We start from the raw sequence: 25,173 nt of genomic DNA, 5'->3' as shown, positions 1-25,173 counted from the left end.
CAAGTACCTTTGGAGACACCTGTAGAGCTCCTTTATAATCACCCAGTTATGTTGTGACGTTTGGTAGCACACAAAGTGTTCCTCCGGTAAACGGGAGTTGCATAATCTCATAGTCATAGGAACATGTATAAGTCATGAAGAAAGCAATAGCAACATACTAAACGATCGAGTGCTAAGCTAACGGAATGGGTCAAGTCAATCACATCATTCTCCTAATGATGTGATCCCGTTAATCAAATAACAACTCTTTGTCTATGGTTAGGAAACATAACCATCTTTGATTAACGAGCTAGTCAAGTAGAGGCATACTAGTGACACTCTGTTTGTCTATGTATTCACACATGTATTATGTTTTCGGTTAATACAATTCTAGCATGAATAATAAACATTTATCATGAAATAAGGAAATAAATAATAACTTTATTATTGCCTCTAGGGCATATTTCCTTCAGTCTCCCACTTGCACTAGAGTCAATAATCTAGTTCACATTGCCATGTGATTTAACACCAATAGTTCACATCATTATGTGACCAACACTCAAAGGGTTTACTAGAGTCAATAATCTAGTTCACATCGCTATGTGAGTAACACCCAAAGAGTACTAAGGTGTGATCATGTTTTGCCTGTGAGAGAAGTTTAGTCAATGGGTCTGCCATATTCAGATCCATAAGTATTTTGCAAATTTCTATGTCAACAATGCTCTACACCGAGCTACTCTAGCTAATTGCTCCCACTTTCAATATGCATCAAGATGAAGATTTAGAGTCATCCGGATCAGTGCCAAAACTTGTATCGACGTAACCCTTTTACGACGAACCTTTTGTCACCTCCATAATCGAGAAACATATCCTTATTCCACTAAGGATAATTTTGACCGCTGTCCAGTGGTCTACTCCTAGATCACTATTGTACTCCCTTGCGAAAAACAGTGTAGGGTATACAATAGGTCTGGTACACAGCATGGCATACTTTATAGAACCTATGGCCAAGGCATAGGGAATGACTTTCATTCTCTTTCTATCTTCTGCCGGGGTCGGGCTTTGAGTCTTACTCAATTTCACACCTTGTAACACAAGCAAGAACTCTTTCTTTGATTGTTCCATTTTGAACCACTTCAAAATCTTGTCAAGGTATGTACTCATTGAAAAACTTATCAAGCGTCTTGATCTATCTCTATAGAGCTTGATGCTCAATATGTAAGCAGCTTCACCGAGGTCTTTCTTTGAAAAACTTCTTTCAAAACACTCCTTTATGCTTTGCAGAATAATTCTACATTATGTATGATCAACAATATGTCATTCACATATACTTATCAGAAATGCTGTAGTGCTCCCACTCACTTTCTTGTAAATACAGGCTTCACCGCAAGTCTGTATAAAACTATATGCTTTGATCATACTATCAAAGAGTTTATTCCAACTCTGAGAGGCTTGCACCAGTCCATAAATGGATCGCTGGAGCTTGCACACTTTGTTAGCTCCTTTTGGATCGACAAAACCTTCCGGCTGCATCATATACAACTCTTCTTCCAGAAATCCATTCAGGAATGCAGTTTTGACATCCATTTGCCGGATTTCATAAAATGCGGCAATTGCTAACATGATTCGGACAGACTTAAGCATAGATACGAGTGAGAAACTCTCATCGTAGTCAACACCTTGAACTTGTCGAAAACCTTTTTGCGACAATTCTAGCTTTGTAGATAGTAACACTACTATCAGCGTCTGTCTTCCTCTTGAAGATCCATTTAATCTCAATGGCTCACCGATCATTGGGCAAGTCAATAAAAGTCCATACTTTGTTCTCATACATGGATCTCATCTCAGATTTCATGGCCTCAAGCCATTTCGCGGAATCTGGGCTCATCATCGCTTCCTCATAGTTCGTAGGCTCATCATGGTCAAGTAACATGACCTCCAGAACTAGATTACCATACCACTCTGGTGCGGATCTCACTCTGGTTTACCTACGAGGTTCGGTAGTAACTTGATCTGAAGTTACATGACCATCATCATTAGCTTCCTCACTAATCGGTCTAGTAGTCACAGGAACAGATTTCTGTGATGAACTACTTTCCAATAAGGGAGCAGGTATAGTTACCTCATCAAGTTCTACTTTCCTCCCACTCACTTCTTTCGAGAGAAACTCCTTCTCTAGAAAGGATCCATTATCAGCAATGAATAACTTGCCTTCGGATCTGTGATAGAAGGTGTACCCAACAGTCTCCTTTGGGTATCCTATGAAGACATATTTCTCCGATTTGGGTTTGAGCTTATCAGGATGAAACTTTTTCATATAAGCATCACAACCCCAAACTTTAAGAAACGACAACTTTGGTTTCTTGCCAAACCACAGTTCAGATTGTGTCGTCTCAACGGACTTAGATGGTGACTTAGATGGTGCCCTTTTAAACGTGAATGTAGCTGTCTTTGATGCATAACCCCAAAACGATGTTGGTAAATCTGTAAGAAACATCATAGATTGCACTATATCCAATAAAGTATGGTTATGACGTTCGGACACACCATTATGCTGTGGTGTTCCAGGTGGCACGAATTTGTGAAACTATTCCACATAGTTTTAATTGAAGACCAAACTCGTAACTCAAATATTTGTCTCTGCGATCAGATCGTAAAACCATATTTTTCTTTTTACGATGATTTTCCACTTCACTCTGAAATTCTTTGAACTTTTCAAATGTTTTAGACTTATGTTTCATCAAGTAGATGTACCCATAGCTGCTCAAATCATATGTGAAGGTCAGAAAATAACGATACCCGCCGCGAGCTTCAACACTCATCGGATCGCATACATCAGTATGTATTATTTCCAATAAGTCAGTTGCTCGCTCCATTGTTCCGTAGAACGGCGTTTTAGTCATCTTGCCCATGAGGCATGGTTTGCAAGCATCAAGTGATTCCAAAAACCCATCAGTATGGAGTTTCTTCATGCGCTTTACACCAATATGACCTAAATGGCAGTGCCACAAATAAGTTGCACTATCATTATTAACTTCGCATCTTTTGGTTTCAATATTATGAATATGTGTATCACTACGATCGAGATCCAATGAACTATTTTCATTGGGTGTGTAACCATATAAGGTTTTATTCATGTAAACAGAACAACAATTTATTCTCTTACTTAAATGAATAACCGTATTACAATAAACATGATCAAATCATATTCATGCTCAACGCAAACACCAAATACCACTTATTTAGGTTTAACACTAATCCCGAAAGTATAGGGAGTGTGTGATGATGATCATATCAATCTTGGAACCACTTCCAACACACATCGTCACTTCACCCTTAACTAGTCTCTGTTTATTCTGCAACTCCCGTTTCGAGTTACTAATCTTAGCAATTGAACTAGTATCAAATACTGAGGGGTTGCTATAAACATTAGTAAAGTACACATCAATAACATGTATATCAAATATACTTATGTTCACTTTGACATCCTTCTTATCCGCCAATCACTTGGGGTAGTTCCGCTTCCAGTGACCAGTCCCTTTGCAGTAGAAGCACTTAGTCTCAGGCTTAGGACCAGACTTGGGCTTCTTCACTTGAGCAACAACTTTCTTGCTGTTTTTCTTGAAGTTCCCCTTTTTTCCTTTGCCCTTTTCTTGAAACTAGTGATCTTGTCAACCATCAACACTTGATGTTTTTCTTGATTTCTACCTTCATCGATTTCATCATCATGAAAAGCTCGGGAGTCGTTTTCGTCATCCCTTGCATACTATAGTTCATCATGAAGTTCTACTAACTTGGTGATGGTGACTAGAGAATTCTGTCAATCACTATTTTATCTGGAAGATTAACTCCCACTTGATTCAAGCAATTGTAGTACCCAGACAATCTGAGCACATGCTCACTAGTTGAGCGATTCTCCTCCATCTTTTAGCTATAGAACTTGTTGGAGACTTCATATCTCTCAACTCGGGTATTTGCTTGAAATATTAACTTCAACTCCTGGAACATCTCATATGGTCCATGACGTTCAAAACGTCTTTGAAGTCCCGATTCTAAGCCGTTAAGCATGGTGCACTAAACTATCAAGTAGTCATCATACTGAGCTAGCCAAACGTTCATAACGTCTGCATCTGCTCCTGCAATAGGTCTGTCACCTAGCGGTGCATTAAGGACATAATTCTTCTGTGCAGCAATGAGGATAAACCTCAGATCACGGATCCAATCCGCATCATTGCAACTAACATCTTTCAACACAAATTTTCTCTAGGAACATATCAAAATAAACACAGGGAAGCAACAACGCGAGCTATTGATCTACAACATGATTTGCAAAATACTACCAGGACTAAGTTCATGATAAATTTAAGTTCAATTAATCATATTACTTAAGAACTCCCACTTAGACAGACATCTCTCTAGTCATCTAAGTGATCACGTGTCCAAATCAACTAAACCATGTCCGATCATCACGAGAGATGGAGTAGTTTTCAATGGTGAACATTACTATGTTGATCATATCTACTATATGATTCACGTTTGACCTTTCGGTCTCCGTGTTCCGAGGCCATATCTGTATATGCTAGGCTCATCAACTAAACCATGTCCGATCATCACGAGAGATGGAGTAGTTTCCAATGGTGAACATCGTTATGTTGATCATATCTACTATATGATTCATGCTCGACCTTTCGGTCTCCGTGTTCCGAGGCCATATCTGTATATGCTTGGCTCGTCAAGTATAACCTGAGTATTCCGCGTGTGCAACTGTTTTGCACCCGTTGTATTTGAACGTAGAACCTATCACACCCGATCATCACGTGGTGTCTCAGCACGAAGAACTTTCGCAACGGTGCATACTCAGGGAGAACACTTCTTGATAATTTAGTGAGAGATCATCTTATAATGCTACCGTCAATCAAAGCAAGATAAGATGCATAAAAGGATAAACATCACATGCAATCAATATAAGTGATATGATATGGCCATCATCATCTTGTGCTTGTGATCTCCATCTCCGAAGCACCGTCGTGATCACCATCGTCACCGGCGTGACACCTTGATCTCCATCGTAGCATCGTTGTCGTCTCGCCAAGTTTATGCTTCTACGACTATCGCTACCGCTTAGTGATAAAAGTAAAGCATTACATCGCGATTGCATTGCATACAATAAAACGACAACCATATGGCTCCTGCCAGTTGCCGATAACTCGGTTACAAAACATGATCATCTCATACAATAAAATTCAGCATCATGCCTTGACCATATCACATCACAACATGCCCTGCAAAAACAAGTTAGACGTCCTCTACTTTGTTGTTGCAAGTTTTACGTGGCTGCTACGGGCTTAAGCAAGAACCAATCTCACCTACGCATCAAAACCACAACGATAGTTTGTCAAATAGACTCCGTTTTAACCTTCGCAAGGACCGGGCGTAGCCACACTTGGTTCAACTAAAGTTGGAGAGACTGTCGCCCGCAAGCCACCTATGTGCAAAGCACGTCGGGGAAACCGGTCTCGCGTAAGCGTACGCGTAATGTTGGTCCGGGTCGTCTCGTCCAAAAATGCCGCCGAACCAAAGTATGACATGCTGGTAGGCAGTATGACTTATATCGCCCACAACTCACTTGTGTTCTACTCGTGCATATAACATCAACATAAATAACCTGGCTCGGATACCACTGTCGGGTTTCGTAGTAATTTCAAAAAAATTCCTACGCACATGCAAGATCATGTGATGCATAGCAACGAGAGGGGAGAGTGTTGTCTACGTACCCACGCAGACCGACTGCGGAAGCGTTGACGCAACGTAGAGGAAGTAGTCGTACGTCTTCACGATCCAACCGATCAAGTACCGAAACTACGGCACCTCCGAGTTCGAGCACACGTTCAGCTCGATGACGATCCCCGGACTCCGATCCAGCAAAGTGTCGGGGAAGAGTTCTGTCAGCACGACGGCGTGGTGACGATCTTGATGCACTACAGCAGCAGGGCTTCGCCTAAACTCTGCTACAGTATTATCGAGGAATATGGTGGCTGGGGGTACCGCACACGGCTAAGGAATAGATCACGTGGATCAACTTGTGTGTTCTAGGGTGCCTCTACCTCAGTATATAAAGGACCAAAGGGGGGAGGCTGTCCGGCCACAAGGGGTGTGCCAGGAGAGTCCTACTCCCTCTGGGAGTAGGATTCCCCCCCCCCCCAATCCTAGTTGGAATAGGATTCGCGGAGGGGGAAAGGAGAAGGAGGGGGCCGGCCACCTCTCCTAGTCCTAATAGGACTAGGGGAAGGGGGAGGCGCGCAGCCCATGTAGGGCTGCCTCTTCTCTTTTCCACTAAGGCCCATCATGGCCCATTTAGCTCCCGGGGGGTTCCGGTAACCTTCCCGGTACTCCGGTAAAATCCCGATTTCACCCGGAACACTTCCGATATCCAAACATAGGCTTCCAATATATCAATCTTTATGTCTCGGCCATTTCGAGACTCCTCGTCATGTCCGTGATCACATCCGGGACTCCGAACAACCTTCGGTACATCAAAATGCATAAACTCATAATATAACTGTCATCGTAACCTTAAGCGTGCGGACCCTACGGGTTCGAGAACAATGTAGACATGACCGAGACACGTCTCCGGTCAATAACCAATAGCGGGACCTGGATGCCCATATTGGCTCCTACATATTCTACGAAGATCTTTATCGGTCAGACCGCATAACAACATACGTTGTTCCCTTTGTCATCGGTATGTTACTTGCCCGAGATTCGATCGTCGGTATTCCTATACCTAGTTCAATCTCGTTACCGGCAAGTCTCTTTACTCGTTCTGTAATACATCATCCCGCAACTAACTCATTTAGTTGCAATGCTTGCAAGGCTTAAGTGATGTGCATTACCGAGAGGGCCCAGAGATACCTCTCCGACAATCGGAGTGACAAAACCTAATCTCGAAATACGCCAACCCAACATGTACCTTTGGAGACACCTGTAGTACTCCTTTATAATCACCCAGTTACGTTGTGACGTTTGGTAGTACCCAAAGTGTTCCTCCGGTAAACGGGAGTTGCATAATCTCATAGTTATAGGAACATGTATAAGTCATGAAGAAAGCAATAGCAACATACTAAACGATCGGGTGCTAAGCTAATGGAATGGGTCATGTCAATCAGATCATTCTCTTAATGATGTGATCCCGTTAATCAAATAACAACTCATTGTTCATGGTTAAGAAACATAACCATCTTTGATTAACGAGCTAGTCAAGTAGAGGCATACTAGTGACACTTTGTTTGTCTATGTATTCACACATGTATTATGTTTCCGGTTAATACAATTCTAGCATGAATAATAAACATTTATCATGATTATAAGGAAATAAATAATAACTTTATTATTGCCTCTAGGGCATATTTCCTTCACTTTCTCCCGCACGACCTCTCGCCCCCGACCTGTCGCCCCCTACTCCTCCCGCGTCGTTTGCCGCCCCGCCTGCCCCGCGCCGTTCGCCGCCGGAGCCGCTCCGTCCTGTGCCCTTCGTCGAGCCACTGCAGGTCGCGCCAGAGCCGCCCGCAGCTTGAGCCGCCGCCGGTCGCGCGCCGAAGCCGCCCGGAGCTGGAGCCGCCGCAGGTCGCATCGGAGCCGCTTCACCAACGCTCGCGGCCGCTTCACCGGGCAACAACGTCGCCCACCCATCCCCGTGTGTGCGACGGATGAAATTTCCGATCTGTGACGGCGCTGCCCCAAGATGGAGTAGGCATTATTGCCTAGGCCTATCAACCACGGTGGGCATGCTGCTCAGTGGATAAAAGTAGTCGCCGCGGCCTCTGCTTCCCGGCCAAGGAAGTGAAAGGAGGAATTGCAGCTCATCTCTGTCTTCGCTCCAGGTCGCCTCCATGTGGGCTGTTGTGGTTGTAAGCAGATTACTCTTTCTTGACGACCCCATCTCCTCGAATACAATGACAGTGATGATTGATGCCTCTGTCAGATCAGTCTCTATTTTTGTAGGAATGTGCTTGGTATTTCTGCAACATTTTTTATTGTGGGTGTTTCTGCAACATTATGAAAAATACTATCAGTTTGTATAATTTTTGTCAGTGCTTGACAGGTGCTTGTGGAAATGCCTTAACGTTATAACGATTTTGATATAGGGGATGGTGAAGCACATCAAGGAATAAGAGGCATATGAGGTTCTGATGTAGCCGGGTTCGCGTTACTGCCGAATGGGTACGTCGGATAAGTTCTCCTTCACATACGATCTATCGTCTCAACAATTTTGTTGCAATTTAAATCATACTCTTGCAACAGAAAATAGGATCCCTTATTCTGGTTGTTTAATCAAGTCAACTAATTGAATGGTTCGAATCCGCATAACTTTAAGTTATTAACATGTCAGCATGCTAGGGTATTTTCCATGCAAGAAAGAAGCAAGAAAGGGGATATGTCTTAGTGTGGTCTTTGATACTTGCAGGTTGCAACCTGCCAAAACACTGATGATATATCCAGAGGCGGAATTTTGGATTCGTTTCATTTCCTCATTTATCACTTCCTGGTCAAATGGTTTTCTTCTTATTGGATTTGAATCTAATAGAGTTATATCACATATCTAAAACTCTTGCTAAAGCATGTCTATTTGATTTGTTCCCACTAATTTGTTTGGTTCCCAATTTATGTAGACATGTGCAGATGTTTTTGTGGTAAACCATGCATGCCTGTGGTTCGTATGTTACGAACTAATAAATGCATCCATTCATGCTATATTAAGTGGGCTCTCCCTGAATATAGTGCAACTGTAGTGAGATGCATAACTAAGGAATCATGACTTAAATGGACATAAAATAGTGTTTTTTGTATTTTGTTTGCTTGAACTGCTTTCATGCCGTTGATGGAAGTTTGGATATTTAGATATATGTTATCTAGGTAGTCCAAACAAGTTGAGTCTGCACACTTGTATAAGCCTTTTTTAACTTAACTTGTACAAGCATCAGGTCCATAGGATATTTTGAGTCTCTTCTCAAACAAATATTACCTGACAATAATTTAATATTGTTGCTGTACCAATCTTAGTATGAGGTGATATATGTGGGTTGTCTTAGGTTTATATATTGCATCAATTGTCCGCCCTAATTTTGTTGTTATTAGTTCGTACTTCTACTTTGCTACAAGCTACTCAATAAAATTCTTATATTCCCTATTGGAACCAGAAAAGGTAAGAGATGATGTGCCTTATGGGCACCTTGGAGTAATTAGTAAGATACTCTCTCCTTCCCAAAATATAAGGCGCGATTGACTTTTTATGGTCTTTGATGCATGACTTTGACCACTAATATATATCAAAGTATAAGGATTGAACATGTATAAATGGCATCGTCGTATTTGTCTTGCAAAACAATATTATTTCATATGTATGTATACTAATTTTATAGACATATAATACATAAAAATCATAGTCAAAGTTGTGCAACGAAGACCGAAAAAGTCAAACCGCGCCTTATATTTTGGGAAGGAGGGAGTACCATTTATTGGGCACTTGACATCTTTGTTCATATTCATGTTTGTTGCTGACATATTGTACTGGTGATGGTTAATGTTTCATGCTCCACACTGTTTCTTCTTTTTAAAAATCCAGCGCAACCTTTTATATCATACACCGCCTTTCAAATTTCAGTTTTTTTTACAGAAGCTACTTCCTATCTCACAATGAGGTTCGATCTAATTTAATTGTCCTGATTCATTTATGTATTTTGTTGAGGTTTCATCTCTTTGAGCGGAGCCCATATCTGACATTTTTTGACTGCTAATATATCTGACAGCAGTTTATAACTTCATTTTGAATCAGTAACTCAAAAGTTAAAATGCAAACTGATATATTATAATACTGTCTTTGCTGTGTTGCTGAAGTAACCATGTCCAACATAGAACCTCACCTGATTAATTCCTACCTCAGAGCATTGGCTGATTTCATTCCTTGTTTTTATGCCGCTTCAGACATATCCATTTGAGCTTCCATGTTTGCAGGCTTGATTGTTTCCTTCCCTTCGTTTCATTTAGTCAATGCACGGTTAAGAAAAACCTGATTTTTTATTTTCCATACCGTTGATGCATGATTTAGAAAGATACTGAAACTCGGCCAAAAAAGAGTGATGGTTCCCCTCTCATGTTTCTAAGAGGTAAAGCAAGCTACATGGATTAGTTTGTTGGTAATATCAGCCTAATTTAGCGATGGCGTGATTCTTAGCTTGAAAATATTACTTTCATAATGCACTTGTGGTTCAAACTGCATAATGAAAATAAGACATTTTTCATTCAGAAGTGCTCTGTGGACTTGATGCATTTTCTTAGATATGGAATAAATTTTGGGTTGATTCCATAGTTAGAGGGTGATTTTTCAGAGATCATATTTTATTTCGTAACGTAAAATAAATTTGAGTGCATGAGGAATCCCATTTTTAACCATGTAATAGTTAGAAATACATCTATTTGGAATAGATAAATATGTGGATGGATTGTGAACCACTAGAAATTATGGTAGAAGCACAATTCATTCACTCTAAGAAAGTGAATTGTTCTCATGCTCTTGTTGGATTTGATTGGAAGTGTGGATGGGTTGGTGATGTAGAAACTTGTCTTGCTACAATATCATGAAACTTACTAATACCTATGTCCCATAATATAAGATGTTATTACAAGGAGGTGGATTAGGAACACTCGGCGACGCGCACCTACGAAATCTCTGCCGACCGACTGTTGTCTCATGATTCGAGCCAAAAAGGTGGAAACAATTACATTGCATTAATACGGCACCGGCCGCGTATGACGAAACAGTGTATACATGTTCTGGGACATTTATGATATTTCCACGCGGCATCCATGGTACAGAACATTTATGCGGTGGTAATTAAATGAACGACCTCCACCTACCTAGCGAGACTTGTCATAGCTTGGAACAACACCATTGCCAGATCTGGAGAACTGCCCCCGATAGGCTGCTCGTAATGTTTCTATTCCAATCAAGATTTCCTTAGAAGAAGAGAATTCTTGATAGTTAAAAATCTAGCGAATCTGCACAACCGGCCAACTCTGTAGCCGCCGTTCTACCTTGGCGGAAAGAGGTGACCAAATCAGCAGATCGGGGTGTACACCGTGCAGACGCCATGGATTCTAGGTAAGCTGTATTTGATTTCGATCTGTTTGATGAACTACGTTGGATTTGGTACTTCTCAGTTTGTTGTTTACCAAGTTTCTACCGGTAAATTTCAGCTGGATCCAAGTTCTGTCCGCAGAAAAAGTGCACTGCAGGTATAGCATAGATGGCCGTCATAGAGACGCGGGCTCTCTCCACCGTGGTTGAAGCCGACGAGGTGGATTCTTCGAATGCAAGCACAGAGCAGCATGTTTCAACGGTTCTAGATTGTGAGTCAGGCCAGAAATCGAGGACTCCAAGCTTTATTGATGTCGAAAGGGGAAACAGTGGATGGGTTCGACGGTGAGTTCTATCTACATATGCTGCTTTTGTTTTTTTCAGTGCTGTACTAGAAGGTTTATTACAAGCAGAACAAAAGACAAAGCTGGAAACTGTTACTTTCATTACAGGATTACGCATTTATATCGTAGGATTTCCATTTTTTTATGTTCACATTGCCAATGTTCTTCATCTGAAATACAGACATAGGCACAGTGCAATGCCAGATGAAAGAGCTGCAAGCGCAGATAGGATAAGTGCACTTGAACTTGCATTTAGAGGATTTGCTGAGAGGAAAGGAGAAGCAGTAGTGGTGCCTTCCATGGGATTGACATTTGATTCTCTTGGAGAAGCTTATGACTATTACAATCTTTATTCGTGGGAGTGCGGGTTCGGAATAAGGTACAGAAAGAGTCGTACAAACGTCAAAGGAGCTAAAAGTATGTAAGAGCTACTCTGCAACTGCGGGGTAAGGATAAAATCCATATATTGTTTATGTTCAAATCATTTAGATTAAAGTTTGTTTAAACTAATTGATACCGGATGTTCTACAGGGCAAACCAAAGAAAATTAACTCAAGTTCTTCAAGAACAGAGTGCCCAGCCATGATTAGATTGCTTAGAACTGAAGACGACGGCTGGTACATATGCGAATATAGAGTATCTCACAACCATGAGATGTTGCACACGTGCGCACAGAAACTCCACTTCCCTTCACACAGGCACATCGACAAATACACCAGAGAGCTGGTTTCTCAGTTGCGTCAGAATAACGTTAATCTTAGCAAGGTTTATAGCATAATCGGCACATTTTTCGGTCGTATTGAGAACGTCCCTTTCACAAAGAGGTGCCTGCAGACGTTGTGTGCAAAATTGAGCAGAGACCAGGCAGATGAAGATGTTAAGAAAACCATGGATTATTTTGCAGAATTGAAGCAGTCCGACTCTGAATTCACTTACACGGTGCGTGTAGACAGTGAAAGTAGAGTTCGGACACTCATATGGACAACTGGGAAGAGCAAATTGCAGTACCACTACTTCGGTGACGTTATTACATTTGACACTACCTATAGGACAAATCTTTATGACATGCCATTTGGACTTTTTGTTGGAGTGAACAACCATTTCCAGAGTGTGATATATGCTGGTGTGCTTATGCGTGATGAGAAGGTTGAGACCTTCAACTGGGTATTTTCTGAGTTTGTAAAGCTTATGGGAGGGAAAAACCAATTACAATTCTAACTGGTAAGTAGATATACTTGGAATGCTGAAATTATCTCAATGGTTTGTTTAAAATTTTGTCTGATGGTTCAAGCTGGTTATTTATAAAATGCAGATCAAGCAAGAGCTATGGAGGTCGCTATAGAGGAGGTTTATCCTGAAGCAACACACCGTTGGTGCAAGTGGCACGTTTTAAAGAAAGCAAAAGAATCTCTAGGTACTCTGTACAACAAACGCAGTGAATTCAGGGATGAGTTTCACAAGCTAATACAGGATATGCTCACGGTGGAAGAGTTTGAAAAACAATGGAAAGAGTTGATCGACAAACATTCACTGCAGAAGAACACATTCCTCATACAAACTTATGAAAAGAGGCAGATGTGGGCAAAACCTTATTTTGCTAGGAAATTCTGTGCCAGAATGACTAGCACACAACGTAGTGAAAGTGCCAATCACATGTTGAAGAACTACGTACCTCCAAGATGCCCTATGAATTTGTTTGTCAAACAATATAGCAAGCTCCAGTTTGACACAGATCAAGAAGAAGGGTTTCAAGAAAAATGCACCAGACTGGTAAAATTTTGTATTTATGTGTAGAGATTAGGTGTAGGAATAATTCTATCTTCAATAAAGTTATAGTATTAATCCAAATCGTCTTCTGAAAAATTTCAGGGGGGGTTGTTCTGAAGGCAAACATTCCGTTGGAAAAGCACGCGAGCAAAATATACACCAGAACAATGTTTGAGATGTTCGGATCACATATGTACGCAGCAGGGTCGTACACTATAGCTGAGATAACTCCAAAGAGATTGTACACCGCTACTCATGTCAATGCAGAGGAAAGGAGCAAGTATTGTAAGACGGTTTTTGAAATAGGAATATCAGATGACGGGGAGATTTATAAGTGCCAGTGCGGACTGTTCGAGCATATGGGCATGGTTTGCTGCCACATAATAAAGGTATGCAAATCATATGAATCTAATAGAATTGCTTGAGAACTTCTTCTGGATTCTGCTTCAGTTGATTAAGTTTTGTTTCCTAATTTGGAAGGTCATGATGGTGTTGGATGTTAAGATGATCCCACAATACCATATCATGAAGCGTTGGACAGTAGACACACGGGACATCCTACCTGAACACCTAAAGCATTACCAGAAGGATATGGGTCCTATTGAATCACCTACGTACCGGCACTCAGCTCTGTACAACGCAGCTCTTGAGCTAGTAAGGCTTGGCGACACTAATGTACATAGTACGAGTTTACTATAAAGTACATCAAGGATGGTTTATTAAAAGTGTCACCTCTTTGCGACAAAGGAGATGGCATGAGTGTATTGGACAAAGCATCCAGCATAGCCAGGTCAAATGCAACTAGCCAAATCAGGGGTGATCTTAGCATGAACATGCCAGCCGATGCACAGGAGCTTTCCAAATCAAGGCACCAAAACATGGCAAAGCGTACAAGGTCTGAAAGTTCATGCATGAATGGCGGTGGCGCAGGCGAAGGTGATAGTTCAGAATCAATGAACGATGTGTTCTCTCCTGATAGAAGTCACCAAGAACTATCAGCACCACCTCCTAAAAGGTTAAGAGGCAGACCTACAACAGCAAGAGATAAGGCACCTTATGAGAAGAACATTAAGAGGACTCGATTGTGCAAGATTTGTAGGGGTGAAGGACACAAGTGCACCACATGCCCAATGAGAGGGGATGCTCGAGTTAAACCAAGGAAGCAATCAACATGCACCAATTGTGGAGTAGCTGGACATCGCAGGAACAGCTGCGGGAAAAATAAAATGTTCAACGACAGGTTATCTATTGAGTGAAGGATGATATCATGCAGAATAATGATGAAGCCACGTTTCTTGGATTTCATATAATGAGCGTGTATTTGTAGACCAATTTTATTTGATGTACCTGGACCTCCATGTTTTAGCTATAAGTATTAACAGAACCAATGTTTACTTATTTAAAAACATTGTCATGTTTGTTTTTTAGGTGCCAGCTTTAACATTTTGTAAAAGTATTAGAGCTAACTTGTTCTACGCCACCAAAGTATCCCAAAAAAAGTACAGCACTTATTAAAATGTTCAAAGAAGGCAGGAAATTTTTATGAAATGAAACATGACATATATTGCAATCCTCTAAAAGAATTAACCGTTAAATGAATTTTAATATAATTTAAAAAATGTGATCGGGACGGATTGTACTAAACATTATATATTGTAGTCATACCGTTGAATTTGATTTGCATTTAGACGCCTAGAATTGTTTTTTCGCCAGACATTTTTTACTAGTACAATACGTAGTGATATAATGTTAGGAAAACAAAACAGGTATTTATCACTTGTTCGGAAAAATAAATTAGTTGTGAATTTAGACTATATATTTATGAATAACACAATGAAAAAATAAGATTTTCTTGCTGCATAACACATATACATTAGAATAATAATTTTTTGATATGCAGGTACCTCCTAGTGAGTGAGTGCATAACAAGCTGAAAATGTCATAACTGTTAATATGGGCCGTAGTCCTTTATACCACGACCAAAAAACTGCTTTAGACTGGTTGGCGGGTCCCGGCCCACGTCAAGGGAGCGGGCCAGTTGCCCGCAATTAATACGCCCACTGGAAGATTCAAAATTCAAAAACTACGGTAGAACATGCCACCTTCTGTTGGTCTCCGTTCTATATATACATCCATTGCCCGTGCTTGAGGCAGATAACCAAAACGCACAAGCGTCATACAGTTAGATCATTGTATTACAAGTGTAGGTCGATCAGCTTCCTCTGCAAAGCAAGAATGGCTAAGAGGATGAGGTCGGTTGAAGTGATCCGTGAAGAGGTTAGTGAAGTTAGATTTTGTTGGTACCGACAAGTAGCATTGTAATTTTTTCCTTGCATTTACGAATTAACTTGTCCGGCGCAGCCGAAAGAGGACATCTTCCCGATGTCAACAGAATTCCAAACCGTTTGTTTAATGATTTAATTATTTTGATGCTCATTTTCTTTAAATGAGGTTGTACTAAAACAATGTAAACGTTTTTTAGGAACCATTGTGTTTCGAGATCGAAGAAGGATACGGCGAGACCGATCGATATGTGTCAACTTTGTTTGATGAAATTTGGTACGTGGAAGACGATCATGACTGTTGTTCGAGGGTTTCTTCTAAATACCAAGCTGAGAAGGATTACTTTAGTGATGATGGAGATGAGGTTGACAGCTTGGCGTGCAAAAGGAGAAAAATTGTCTAGGCAGGACGTACTCACTGTCGTTTGAGCTAGTTTTATGTAAAAGCACGTGCCCATGGTATGATGGATCTATTTATGAGAATAAAAACTTGCATTTCAATTCTTAGGTGTGTTTAGATTAATTATTACATCTATGATGTAGTTTGATAAATGTTACTATTTCACTGATTTGAGTGACCGTTAATTATTTTTTTAAACCCTTCATAACATGCAATAATATTGTAATGAGCATTATGGAAAGGAATCTTGTAAATTGAAAAGATTTCTTAAAAGATCCTATCGTTCGGACAAAACTAAATTCTCCTTGTACGATGGTAACGGGGCGTTTCAAAAATTTAAAGGGGAGACTTGGGGTCGTCGCATATGGATAGAGAATGCAATGGATATAAATGTTGTGCATTGAAACAGCAAGCGTGTAGGCAGTAGCCTGTTCTGTCGCTCGAAAAGTCTTCTGCCGTACCAAAAAAACAGCCGGCTGAACTAAATGCTGAATATTTTTTTAATATTTTGAAAGAGTTTTTCGACAAATATAAAACGTAAAAATTAAAAAGCCTAAATTCAATGTGACTGGGGATAGGTGGTCAGCATTCAATTCAGCTTTCATTGCACTGGCACAGTCGGAGGAAAACAGTAATATATGTATGCAAACAAACCACCAGGAATGGAATGTGTCACGAAGTTTCCGACGCCTCTTATTGCAACAACCTACTAGTAAAGCATCTGTGTTTCCCCGTGCGTTGTTCTTTTGTCGGCAGAGGTTGGTTCTCACATGGTTGAGAAATTCAGATCCAGAGCAAATCTCTCGAAGGAAGCGGCAACAAGGTTAGTTCTTCTAAATATGAACTTGTATGAACCTCTCATGCTTTTCTAGTTGCTGTTTGAGATGTTTTCGTCTGATGTGTTCCTCTAAATATTTGACATTTTAAATTTGCAAAAACAGATCAAGGGCAATATCTTGCAGTATGTCGAACGTATCGGGCGGTGGCTGGGGCCTAGGGGACGTCTCCTTGATGGGTGTTCGTGGCCGAAGTCTAGTTCTAAGTAGTTTCTCACCAAAGGATATCACTCTTAGTATCGAGGGGTGGTGTGAGAACAAGAAAGCTCTAATAAGATCCATAGGTCTAGGTGGTATTCTTACCATGCATGATATGCAGACCTTCAATCGAGACTTCACTCAGTGGCTATATCAAAGAGTAGATACTAATGAACGTTGTCTTAGAGTTGGAACGAAAGAAATTGTGGCTATAAACGAGATCCAGGTATCAAGGGTGCTAGGAACTAGATATGGTGGATCTGTCACGATTAGCAGAGAGGATGGGAGCCCTAGTCTTCAACTAGTACAATACACAAGGAGTTTGTTGTGTATAGAGAAGGATGGTTTGGAAAATACGAAAGAGGTAACTGTGGCTGAGTTGATCGAGGTGCTACGTAGACGGTGCAGCATTCCTATGTTGACTGCAGAAGAGATGATGACAAAGGTTGCCTTTGTTATGCTGTGCACCGCTGTTTTTTTCTGCCCCAGGGAGAGCCGGACATCGATCCCTCTAGATGCATACAAAATGGTGAATGATCCTTCTGTTCTGCACAAACTTAACTGGGGGGAGTACATAGTTGTTGAAATATTTGACGGTGCGAAGAAGGTTCATCATTCTGTTAGAACTGGCAAGAAAAGATTCCACGTATATGGATGCATCATATTCCTGCAGGTGATTCCATCGTACATCTACCATCTTGTATATCTTTCTTTGCATCCTCACATTGATGCTTATTTAACAATCTGGTTGCAAACTTGTCGCTGCATATATTATATTTTGATATGGTGGACACTGGTTTTTTGCGTGTTGACCAACTCTCGAGATCAAGGATTTCTTACTACAAGGGTGCATGCCTAAAGGCACTAATTGAGGAGGATACAATCGTAACGAACGGCAGAAGGTTATACGGTGCCATGCAGGCAAGTGAAAAATATTGGAAAAAATGCATTATAATTATAATTTTTATATTATATATAGTTAATTAAACAGTAATGCAGGCTAAGAATTACAACAACTTAAATAATCGGATTCAATGCCACGTGGAGTATACAACATTGCAGGCAAGTTACGTTCGCTTTCGCATTTGCTTTACATGAAATAAACCTTTATATGTTATAATTATATATTTTTGCATGAAAAAAATCATAGTCCAAAACATGGATCTCTGAGAGGATCGAAGAATATCGGAAAAGCATGGATGATGAAACCAGAGATTTCTACGATACCGGTGCATCGTTAGGTGTCGTCACTCTGGAGGGAGTTGCTGACCACGAGGCTTTAATGATACAGAAGGCTGCTAAGCACAGATTAGAGCTGGTGGCCTACCTGAAATCCCATGGGTACAATGATCACATTGAAAAATTGCAGTCTAATTTTGATCAAATGTCGTCCATGATATCAGGTAATTGATTGTTAATTGTGCTTATTTTATAATATGAAAATTTTGATTGTGTTCATGAAAAAAACATTATGATGAAATAATTTTGGTTAATATTCTAATAAGTGATATTAAAATTGTTACTTGGAAACAGGTTTGCGTTTTACTATGGGAAATTATTTAGACTCGGCGCAAGACGATGTACTTGCAAACGATGACAATGGAGAATCAGGTGTGAAACCAAAAACAGAACACAACGTAACACTTTATTTATGTCTTAAGAACGTTAAAAAAATTTAATATATAGGACGTAGTGAGTGAGTCAATGTGATAGGGCGATTATAATTTTAATTTTATTATCTTTCAGTAATTTATTTAAAGCAATTACATTAATTTTGCTACTGCTGCATCCCTAACAATGAATACAATTCGTAGCTGATCGACATGGTGGCGTTAGGCATACACCAAGTATCTTATCACAAGCGCATCTTGTTGGGCAGAGTGTTAAGAAATCTAAACTGTCACCAAAAAATATAAAAGGGAGAGGTCATCTTATAAGATATGGATCAAGCTCAGGTAATTTGCATAGAAAGAAATAAATACCGTTTATTAATTATATTATATTACTAAGATATCGTTTGCAAATAACAAATATACAAATGCAGGTTTTGCCGTGCCCGACCTTAACAATCCAAATTGCGAGAATAAAAAATGTTTATTACTGGAGTCAACTACGGAAGCTCAAATATGTACAAACAGAATGGATTTATTGAACAGTGAGGGCAATTCAGAAGAAGATATTGTTTACAGACCGGACCCTACTAGTAAGTTTGATCTTGGATCTATAAAAATAATACAGGAAAATATTTTTGAAATCAGCATTTGTTTTAGGGAAATGGTGTAACAAATTATTATTTAAGTTTTTTAATGTCGTGATAATAAAATAAATTTAAACAAATATGTTATCATTAGTGTCATAGCACATTCTATTGTAGCACGTAAATATTTGCGAATCGATGAACAAATCTCAATTTGACGAATGCATATTAATTATTAATTAATTGAGAATTATGTAGTGGTTATAAACATAATAAACAAAAAACATAACATAAATGTAGGCCAAACAATGTAGTTGGAATTGTCAAATATCTACATGTGGTCGGATTGCATGTGCCGTTGTTGTGGTTCATTTTTGCGTCTCGCAATATAAGAACATTTATAAGAACATTTTTTGCTATATGTTATTATATTTGATTCATGGAATGTAATGATGTACTTAAAACAATCCATAATTAATTCATAGTTGTATACAAATAGATATTGCTTAAAGAGGACAAATGTGTTTCTTTTAGGGAAAAGGCCACGTGTTGTTTCTTCATATTCAGATGAAGACAGTGATGAATTTGATATTGAACTAGTGAAGAAAAAAACAATAAATCTGAAATGTGGTACATCTCCTTTCGACATGGGTCTGAAATTTCCAACATTTGGAAGCGGTGGTGAGGAGTTAGGTTACCAGAATTTAATAGATTGTTCTCGTACAATAAAGTCAAGGTTAGTCAATGATTTTAAGTCCTGGTAAATTTCCATTTATAATTAATGTACAATTACAATGGCTAATTAAGGGTAATAAACAGGGTATGGGTCCAGCTAGAAAATCCTACCGAGATGAAGCTAGATGGCAATACAATATTTGAATTATTGAATCCTGGTGGTAGGATGAATTATGTTGGATTTGATCTATTCTGCCGGATGAGCAGGGAGAATGAGTCGAAATGGTGTTCACCAGTTGATAAGAGCCGTTGGAGACACTATCTTCATCCAATGTTTGCGGTGGGATATAAATTAAACTAATATTTACTATTATATTAAAATTAAGAATATTGAATCAAAGTAATTTATAATTTTGGTTAATAGGGGTCGATTCTGCACACGACCAGCTCGTGGTTGAGGAAGGCAATAAACGACTTGTTTGTCGGTGAGCACATTGGCTACGACGTGGAGTCATGCAAAATGGTGAGTTACGATTTAAAAAAATTATTGGTATGCAGTTTAGAAAATGTAATTTGACTAATTCAAATAAGATCACGTTTTGAACAGCTGATTGCTCCGTACCAGGAGAATGACAAGAGTTGGGTATTGTATATATTTGACCGTTTCGGCAAGAAGCTTCATGTTTTAGATCCAGTAAGGTCTTGCTTAGGGCCTATATCTGTTGAGGAACATCATTTAGCTAGATGTTCGGTACTTATTAACGGATTGGCGATGTGCTTCAAGACTTATTTTGAAGGGATTGAAATCGACACAAATGGGTGGGAGTACATCTTCCATCCAAATTTGAATGCGATGGCAACTATGTGAGTACATTTCAACATATATATTGTATATAATTTTTGGTTGCATATGTGATTTTTTTTAAATTTAATGTAATGCAGATTACAGAGCGGTTACTATGTGGTGCACTATATGACGAGTTTCGATGGCTATGTTGTTTGTGAGAAGATTAATGAGGTATGTTAAGAAAATTTTAATGTATGGAAAATTCGTTATGATTTTATAATATCGCTTCACTCTTAAAAATATTAATTTCCATTTGTTATTTGTCGGCCTCTTACAAATATTAGTTTCCATTTTTTAATTTGTGATTTTGCAGATGGATTTGCACCTAATAAAGAGGAACCTTCTGCAGCTGGTTTGCAGGATGGAAGCAAGCATGGTCAAAGCACCAGACTGTATCATCGGGTTTTGAGACATATTTATCGGTAGATTATGTAATAAATAAACAATGTACGAAGTAAACTATATGTAATGCGTTAAGTATTTGTAATCGTTAAACAATATTATTCTATTTTTGAAAAGTATATTTGTCATCGTTAAGTTGCATTCCATGAACAACCATGGGAAGTCTCTTGACCGTCCGGATGCATTGGGAAAGAAAATCCTCTTTTGGTTTGACCATGGTTGTGCTTGGTCATGTGGTGCAGCCTTATGGAGTTCGACGGCACGCGTGGTGTAGGTTGACAGCTGGGTATCGTACGACGGGTCATGTATACAGGGGTGCTGCGACCCCTCGGGTGCGACGCGACCCGCTTGAGATGCGCATGGCACATACGTGATGGGTGCGGGTGCACGGTGAATAATGTGTGCCAGACGTGACAGTATGCGTGTGATGTACGCGTACTTGGCTGCAGTAGAGGCCAGCGTTTGCATGCAAAACAATAGAATGGAATAAAAGAACTATCAGATGGTGTGTAACAGTGTTTATTCTAGCAATGTAGGATGTACAACTGGCGTGCTGTAGCCTCTGCATGGCTACACCATGGAAGGATTAAGTGCTGCTCTGTCCCGCAATTGCGAGGCGACGTTTTGGCAGGGAGAAAACTTTGCACACGAAATTGATTGCATCTGTACTACATTACCACTCCAATGGATAAAGGCAGCTGGTGTAGACTTGAAGACAATAGCCGGTGAGACTAGGAGGAGCTTATCTCTTCAGGAAGAACCGGAGCGCCGGGAGCGAGTGCTACTCATCCGGTTGCTTCGTATCGTCTTTGAAGGTAATTTTATTTAAAAATCTTGATTAAACCTTGGCCCCTGTCTTCTATTCTTCGATTGATTTCTGTTGGTTGGTTTCCTTTCAAAATATGTTAGGGATACAATGCAAAACTTGCTTAGAGGAGGCCATGGGTACGTTGGACCTGAAGGGGGGCAGTATAGGTCGGGTTCAAGCAGTCAGGCTTCGTGGATTAGCCGCAAGATAAAAAATGATCTGATTGGAGAGCATAAGGATGCTGTTACTGTCGATGGTTGCATAGTTAGGAGCAATTTCACGCTTGACGAAGTTGCTTTGGCTTTGGAAAAATGGGGGGAAGAGCAGAAGCAAGTAGTTCGTGCCATTGGCCTTGGAGGAATATTGAAGCTAGGAAAAACTAGGAAGAACTTTATCTCCTTCACTCATTCTCTACTGGAAAGAATCGATCCGAGCGACAGTAGTATGAGGCTTTCAGGCGGTGTGAAGTCAATCTTGGGTGAGATTGAGATTTTTTCTTATATGGATTTAAGAAAAGGAGGTCTTACTCTTCAGAGGCAGGTAGGACGGCCAAGCGGTCAGCAGTGCGTGAGGGCTAGGTTACTACTGGGCATGGAGCCGATGGAAGCTGAGCTAACTGTCGGAGATCTAGTTAAGAAACTCCAAGAGCCGGTTGACTCGACAATGAGTGCACGGCAGAGGCTGAAAACGGAGTTGGGGAGTGCTATGCTTGCTGTTGCTGCAGTGTTTGGACCAGGGGATGGTCGAAACCACGTCCCAACCGATGCTTACCAGCTAGTTGACGATCCATCGAAGATTTATCATTGGAACTACGGTAGATATGCTTTGGAGGAGATAATAAGAGGTGCCATGAGCCTGGCAGAGGCGAAAATGAACGGATACAAATCTATTTGTCTCTATGGTTGTCCAACCATCCTGCAGGTACGATGATCAATGGCACTGATGTAATGTCTTTAGTACATTATTTTGTTTCATCTTGAACCGATTTATGCTTAATGGCAATATGATTGCAGTTCACTAATAAGTTGTTGTTACAGATACACTACTTCAGCTCTGTGGATACAGGGTTTTTGACCCTAGACACGTCCCAATTAGCTCATGTTAATCTATACTCCTCATCAGTTGTGCGAGCTTTCATAGAGGCAGATACCTTAGTCGAAGCTGGGGAGATGAAGTTTGAAGTATTGAAGGTAAGCAGATAATTATTGTTTCTATGCAATAATTTTCCAAATTCTATTTAGTACAACACCATATATATTTAATTACTATGGATGCAGGTCAAAGTATCTCAATCAGCCATACCATCGGGGGGCGGTTGTATTCACTCTGAGGTGTGGAGTTTTAAAAAGATTGTGAATTGTGTTGATTATATATGTTATCTCAAACTGTTAATTTGATTGTAAGATATTTGTGTGGCCAGGCTCTTCTGTATATTAAAGATCTGTTTAGGACTTCTAAGGAGAAGGCAGACTCAACTAGTGATGAGTTCACTCAGGTTATTTCCAAGGTTGATTCAAATGATGTGGATAAAATAAGGAGTCTGGTAGAACAGCATGAAATGGCACAATGTATCTATAGGCTAAAAGATTGAAAAACTATGGATGGCGTAATAGGAAAAGCCTTACAGGGTAATGAGAATGTTGGCTGTAAATTAATTTTTTGTTTATTTTTATTTACCCCAAGCAAATGACTGTGCATGCTGCATAATGTAGGGAAATGTGCAGGGATGCCAAAGTTGAAAACTCGATTACTAGAAGGTAAAATATATAGTTTAGGATGATTTGTACGCATTTCGGATACAATTTATGACTTGTTGAATCTCTGTGTAGGTGTGGTTCTTGATAGCGAAAACCCAAAGGTGGTTAATGAATATAATCAAGGTGGGGCAAGTGTTACAGGTGAGGCACATTCGAGCATTGACAAATTTGGCATAGCTGAACTTTCTTTATATGGTAACCTATATGAGCTGGAGTGGGTAGGATGATAGCTGATTTTACTCATCTTGTACTTCACAGGATCCGTATGTGTTCATGAGGACCATGATGTGAAAACGGTAGCAGAGGTACTGGCTGGAATGAAAACAGATGTGTTTTTTGAGCTAAGCACATGGTGTACACTTTCTTCAGGATGCCCATTTATAGATGCGTGTACTGACTTGCAGGCTTGCTTGGGCCCGGCTGGAGCGGCGCTAGTGCCAGGAGGCAAGGTACAGGGGAGATTACAGTAGCAGTACATTCAACAGAACATTCAGTCTTGCCACATGATGAAAGTTCAGTTATCGGAAATTCAGGGATGCATGGTAAGAGTGCATTTTCCTGTAATGATGTAGAACAAACCTTGATATGCACTTGTTGGGCTTAATTAATTTGTATTGCACAATAATAACTGCAGTTGTTAGCACTAGGACGAATATTATTGGAGGTACACATGCTGGTCGCTATGAGACGGCGCAACCAGGTTAATCCTTTTAACTAGGACGAATATTTTGTATGAAAATAAAAATAATAGCTTGAAAATGCATGAATATGAAATGTATTTAGTTTCTAGTTAAAAGGATTAATTTATTTAACAATTTAGAGAAATATATCATGTTTATTTTCATACAATGTCGCATTGAAAATGTATGCGATGCTTGTTGAAAAGAATGCTAACACATTTCAAACAATGCTCTAGTGTTGAAATTCTATGCCAGGAGGCCGGCAAAAAAAAGAGAAAATTTTTTGGTTGGTGAAAGAACCAATGAACGATGTACCGTTGTGAGTGAAACTGTTAAGATCGACGAAACATACAATGTACTTGCGCTTGAGGCCGTCAAGGTTAAGAGTTTGGGTGGGTTAACAAATAAATAAGTAAATAGGATATAGCTGTTATGTTTGATATAATTTTTAACTTAATTGTAGTTGTGCCTTTTTTACAAATATTTATGAAATCAGATGTTGGATTACCTGCGGCAAGCGTTACAGCTGGTGAGCAGCTACATCCTTCAGGTGGAATCATGTTAGATGATGATCCACATAGTGTCAAGCAGAAGTCAATATCTCAAATAAATGGACTAATTGAAGGTTAGATGGATCATATTTCCTCTATGGCGAACAAAATTACATGTATGTTTTGTTGTAATCCTGTGTGAATGTTTTTGCAGTATGTAAGTGTCAAAAGGTTGTTGGAAAGTCTGCTGTAGCAGGATCTGTAGCTTATATAATCAGAACTAATGATGTACTGAAGTCATGTAACGATGCACTGCGGAAATCAAAAGGAATGGAACTAAAGAGGTTAGTAAGTCAACTTCCGTAAAATTCTCAAT

General features: G+C 39.9%; 1 pseudogene; it reads left to right on the top strand.

Moving 5' to 3' along the window:
* Positions 1 to 11,654: 11,654 nt before the first annotated feature.
* LOC147976343 (protein FAR1-RELATED SEQUENCE 5-like) lies at positions 11,655 to 14,493 on the top strand (annotated as a pseudogene).
* Positions 14,494 to 25,173: the final 10,680 nt, after the last annotated feature.

Source organism: Triticum urartu, chromosome 4A, assembly GCF_056163025.1.
Source record: "Triticum urartu cultivar PI428250 chromosome 4A, HENAU_Tu73, whole genome shotgun sequence".
In the NCBI taxonomy this organism is placed as follows: Eukaryota; Viridiplantae; Streptophyta; class Magnoliopsida; order Poales; family Poaceae; genus Triticum; species Triticum urartu.
This window is presented reverse-complemented; position numbering and strand designations above follow the sequence as displayed.